Here is a 5690-nt window from a genome sequence, read left to right as displayed (position 1 = left end):
GGGGCAGCTGGGCTACTGGGGCACCTTTAGAGACCTAGACTCTGCCAGAGTCTTCGGATAGGATCTAGGATATTCTTTATGCCACATTACTAGAACCAAAGTCAAATCTTGGCTCTGTGGCCTTGGTGTTATTGTATGGATATTGTTGCCCACCTTTCAGAGATACAGGTGTCTTTAGCAAATAATAATGGTGATGCAAATACTTTCATGGCAACCTTAATAAGATAACAACAGCTTATAGGTAGTGGTTACACAGAACTGAACTGTGTGACCCCTCCTATCCCCCACCCTCCCACCTACCCCACACCCCAGTGTTCATGTTGTGGTGAGTGTGAGTATGTACCCAAACTCCTGGAGAAATGGTAGGCAGGAACTGTTCAAACTGCTCAGGTTTGGCCGGGGATCTGACGCTTCCGTTTCCATCCAAGTCTGAGCAAAGATCATCACTGTTAGGTTTTGTTTTTTTAAAGCAACAGGCTGGCTAATCTGTCAAGGATGTGTCCCATCAAGACATATGTTCCTTCAGGCTAGGAGCAGAAGATGCCAAAGCCTCCCTGCTTCTCAGGTTTTCTTCCCTGCCCTGCCACACCGGAGTGGGTCTGAGCAAGGTAAATATTTAAGTGAGTGTCTTGTGTAACTATCACCAATTCAACTGTACTGGGAGCTATAAAGCAACAAGCTGGCACCTGCTTAAGTCGTCCGGCTTCTAGAGGCACTATTTTTGCCAGCATGGGAAGTCTGTTGGCCGCCTGTAGCTGATAGGTAGCAGAACTCTCTGGTCTGTTAATTGTCTAGGAAGCAAACCCTGGAATGGAGAGAAAGAGAAAGGGCCTGTAATTAAAGCTTCCCTTGGGCAGAATTTCCCAGCAAGGGTAGTTGGCAACTAAACTCTCTGGGCTGGGCTTGGGACTTTACAAACTCTGGCTCCTCTAACCCTGACAGCAGCCAGAGAAGAGGCCATTGTTGTCACTCAGAAAGGGAGACTCAGGGCAGTTAAGTGATTTGCTCCAATTCTACAGCTACTTGGTGTCAGAACCAACAGGATGCAATCAAAGTCAGGAAATACATCTGCCTTCTGACAAAGGTAAGCCAGACCACTCTCAGGTAACTCTGGAGCCTTATCAGCAGCCTTGCTCAGATACTGAGCTCAAATCAAGGCTATAGGCACGAGCCACTGAAGAAGGCTAGCACTGCAGAGATGCCCCATAGGCTCAGCCACATCCTGGAGCTTTACAGATGCCCAGTGGGAAATACTTCCTGACTTATTTCAAACTGTGTATTTATTAAGACCCAAGGGTCAGGCCTGCAATCCCAGCACTTGGGAGGCAGAAGCAGCAGGATCACAAGTTCGAGGCCAGCTGAGCCTATGTCACAAGTTCTAAGAAAACAGAGCAGTGTAGGGTGACGAGGGGCTCTGCTGCCTCTAAAAAGAGAAAACTTTGCCTTTGTGATCCTGCCCAGCTGGCCATCTTCTTCTATTCTCTGAACTTGACCAGCTTCAGGTGCCGCATAGCCAGCCTTCCCACCCTGTGTGCCCTGGGGTATCCTGATCCCCTGTAAGCTCTTCAACCATGGTTCTGGCTAACTGTTCCCATCAAAGGTGAAATGTCTTATTCAGAGGCTTTCCAGTTTGGGCCCCTCTCCTCTCTCCACACCTCCTGACAAGGCTGGGCTGTTGTATGCTTACACACTAGGGCTTCTGTGACCCTTGGGCCAGTCAAGAGGTTCAGCTCTGCTTTTCTAGGATGTGCCCAGGATACACACAGAGGACATGCTCCCAGTGCCAGCCGGAGAGCTGAGGGACTGACTAGAGAGAGCCTGAGAATGAAAGCATGGTACACCAACTCCACACTCTATGACAGGAAACATTCTTAATCCTGTCCTTTCAGAACTCCTTTGTGACATGGTTTCCTCTGATGACAGTAGGAAAGGCTGCTTCACAGGGCTCTCCTAAGGAACAACCAAGCACTCAAGGATGACTTGGTGTTCACAAGCTCTTGAGAAAATGGCAATAGGGACCAGAATTGAGAAACTATTAGTGACCACAGAGAGCTGTCCCCAAGTCTTCAGGGAGGTTGTTCTAACAAACAGTTGGGACAATTCATCTCACTTTGAAAGAACCACTTTAACCCAGAAGTATTAATTCAGCAGCTATGAAGAGCTAGCAACAGTGTGAGTTCTTTGTCTCTTCTTTCTTGGTTTCTTCATTACAGGAAACAGAATAATGCCCCTCACCCACAGATGAGATCAGGCACGTTCAGGGTAGTACAGCCGTAACTCACCACCATCACCACAAAGATGTCAATATACCAACCCTAGGAACCAGAGAGCATGCTACCTTACATGGTACAAGGGACATGGCAGATATGACCCAATTAAATACCTTCAGGTGGAAAGAGTTTCCTGGGTTATCTGGTAGACCTACAGCAGACATATGGAGTTTTAAGATATGTCATGAAGTAAGAGATGTACCCAAGAACCAGAGAGATCAGGAAGCTTCTGGAAGCTCCAAAAGACCAGGGGCAGCGTTGTAGATTGCCCTGGTACTATTTGTATTTTGATGCTAACTCTGCTTCCCCAAGAGGGGCTGCCTCTGAGGAGGTGTGACTCAAGTGAACCTTCACACCATTCTAACTTGTAAAATAAAAGCTAAAGTGGGTGATTAGACAGTGGAAGGGAAGGAGGAGCAAAAACTTTTAGAGAGAGAAGAGGAGAGGAGAAGAGGAAGAAGAGAGGAAGAGAGAAGAGGAGGTGGAAGGAAAATGGAGCAGAAGCACATGACCTAAAGAGACCACAAGTTGCAAGGGATCTCCTAGCTGGAGAATAGAGTAGTTTAATGGTAGATCTGCCCAATCTAGGCGCGGTTTGTATTCATGCTAATTGAGTTGTGTTTTCTTTACACGGGCTTATTTGGGTTAGAGATTTACCACAACAAGGCAGGCCTCTCCCTAGCACCCTGGAAGGCATACACCCTCACTGACACCCAGATTGTAGTCTTTCAAAACAGTGAAGCATAGAGTTTGTGCCATCTTAAGATGTCCATAGGCCTAATATGTTCTTCTTGAAAATGAAGGTAATAGCAGAATGTTCCATAGTGTGGTGGATAGCATGCTGACCTCTGGAAACAGACATGACAGCAACCTTCACTCCTGGGGTGCTATTAGCGGGGGAAGCCAACAGAACGGACTTGGCCATCAGTAAGTAGCACTAATTGTTCTTATAGAGTAGTTATCCTACTGTTATTTGCTTGAAGGATCTTGCCTTAGACTGTGTAAACAGGCCCACTTCATCTGCACAGGCTTTAATCAGCTCAACTTGGGTGTAATCGACAAGTCTTAGGACACACTTTTACTGATAGAGTCGCTGGGAGCTAGGAGGAAGTGGCCATCCTGACATTAGGAGCTCCTAACAGAAAGGGGTCAGAGACAGTTCGGTAGGATTGGAAGGGAATTCAGAGGAAGCCCATGGGCAGTGTAGGTGAGGGGAAGTCCTCTAGAGAGGCCAGTCTGGAGCCGAGATAGGCAAACAGCAGAGGTAACAGGCACACAAGACAGACCCCCACCCTCACTGAAAAAGTCCCCTGGGCAGAAGGATGGAGCAGCTAGCCCAGAGCCCCCAGCCTGTGCTCCCACCCAGGTCTTCTGTCGCCCGTGTCTCCACACATTGCCACAAGGCACGAGGAACTGTCAACTACATGGAGACAGGAGATCCATGTAGTTTAAAGCAATCACAGAAATCACTATTCAAGCAAGTGTAAGCATAAATGATAGAAAAATTAAACCAAAAAGATGTATAAGAGTTGCCCTTGGAGAGAGACATGAGGAGGAGGGGCCCAGAAGGATGTGGGTGGGTGAGACTCATGGAGAACTTTCATGGTGTAGAGGCTGGGTTGGTCTGGGATGAGAAGTGCCAGGGACAGGGACATGGGGACCTGACAGATGCTTCTTGCCAAGCTTTCATTCTGAGAATGTCTACACATGTCCCACAAAGTTCACTGATCCCCAAATCAACAATGCCCGAGAAAGAGCCTGATTAGGTCAGAGAGCTTTCATCTAGATGAGTGTTGTTGTGAATTAGATGCCAGGAACTTGTCCTTGTTAGGGAGTTTGGCCCTCCCCTGCTCTCTCTAGGCTTCTGCTTTCTGTCCCAGAATGATACAGCAAGAAGACCCACACTCCTCAGGATGGGTATCCCCTCCTCAGTCAACGCCCCCTGGGCACACCCTTGCAGGCACCACCAGTGGTGGGTTTCCATAGTGACTTTAAATCCAGTCGGGTATACAGTGAAGAATAACCATCTTAGGATGGTTAATCCTGAGTGGTTCCATCCACTGTGCTCATTAGTTGTATGTCAACTTGACGCACAAACTAGGGTTTTCTGAAAGGACTGAACCTCAATGGAGAAGATGTCTTCCACCTCCCCATAAGATCTGGCTGTAAGGCATTTTTAAAATGCGTGACTGACAGGAGAGGGCCCAGCCCATTGTTGGTGACAGCATCCCTCGGCTAGTGGTCCTGGGATCTGTAAGAAAACAGGCTGAGTGAGCCTTGAGGAGCAAGCCAGTAAGCATCATCCCTCCATAGACTCTGCATCAGCTCCTGCCTCCAGGCTCCTGCCCTGTCTGAGTTCCTGTCCTGGCTTCTTCAGTGATGAAGAACAGTGTGAAAGTTTAAGCTGGATAAACCCTTTTCTCCCCAACTTGCTTTTTGGTCATTGTGTTTTGTCACCACAATAGTAACCCTAAGACAACCAGAAGATGGCAAATATGACCATTGTTGTAACTGACTCTCAAGAATCTCCCATAGGATGTAGAAGCTGAGGTAGGGTCTAGCAGCAGGTTCCCAGGTCATTGAAGGGATGCTTCTGTAAGAGTCAGTGCAACCCTTTCCTCCCTCTCTTTTGACTTGGCCATAACATGAGCACTCTGGTCTGCCACACACCTGCACTGTGATGTGTTACAGGAGCAACTGACCATGACTGGAACGTCAAAGAGTGTGTATCAAAGGGAATATCTCTGTCTATAAGCTGATTGCACCAGGTGCCCTATAGCGACAGGAAGCTAACGTGACCATCAGAGCATCTAGGTCCTCCTCCACCCCAGGAAATGGACCCAAGACAGTTCACACAGATCTCAAAGAGGGACCCTGGCAGTGACAGACTACACATCCTCATCTAGGGAAACTGAGACCAAGGAAGTAGAAATGTGAAGGCTGACAGAATTGAGCGACTACCCCCACCTGGAGTCAAGGGACCAAAAAACATTTCCACGAAAGAAGGGGCTTGACTAAAACACAGAAGAAACCAATCGTGTGCATGGCAGCAGTGGTGACGTGCGTCCTGAAGGGTCTGTCTCTTCCTGAGTGCTTGTGTCAGATACATGTCTTGTTACTGTGACAAAATACCCAACAAAAAGCATCTGAAAGAAGGAAGAATTTGATTGACTCCAGGTCTGAGGGTCCACACCATCGTGGCCCTGGAAACAGGGCAACTGTCATCCTTCTTTACCGTAACCCACCCCCGACCCCAGCCTCGAGCTTCCGTGTCCCACAGCTACTGATTCTCCTTATAACCCGCTCTCTCTACTATGCTCATTCTTGTCTACAGGCACACTATCCTGAATACACCCAATCTCGTCCACTCTGCCTCTCTCTCTCTCTCTCTCTCTCTCTCTCTCTCTCTCTCTCTCTCTC

The 5690-nt window shown here is 48.1% G+C and overlaps 1 long non-coding RNA gene across 1 annotated transcript; it reads left to right on the top strand.

Moving 5' to 3' along the window:
• Positions 1–977: 977 nt before the first annotated feature.
• LOC114631478 lies at positions 978–5684 on the top strand. Its single transcript, XR_003712966.1, has 3 exons — positions 978–1084; positions 3074–3197; positions 4962–5684. It is a non-coding gene; the product is annotated as an uncharacterized LOC114631478 (long non-coding RNA).
• Positions 5685–5690: the final 6 nt, after the last annotated feature.

Source organism: Grammomys surdaster, unplaced genomic scaffold (assembly GCF_004785775.1).
Source record: "Grammomys surdaster isolate TR1022 unplaced genomic scaffold, NIH_TR_1.0 362, whole genome shotgun sequence".
Lineage (NCBI taxonomy): Eukaryota > Metazoa > Chordata > Mammalia > Rodentia > Muridae > Grammomys > Grammomys surdaster.
The sequence above is the reverse complement of the archived record's forward strand: the minus strand, read 5'-3'. Positions and strand labels throughout refer to the sequence as shown.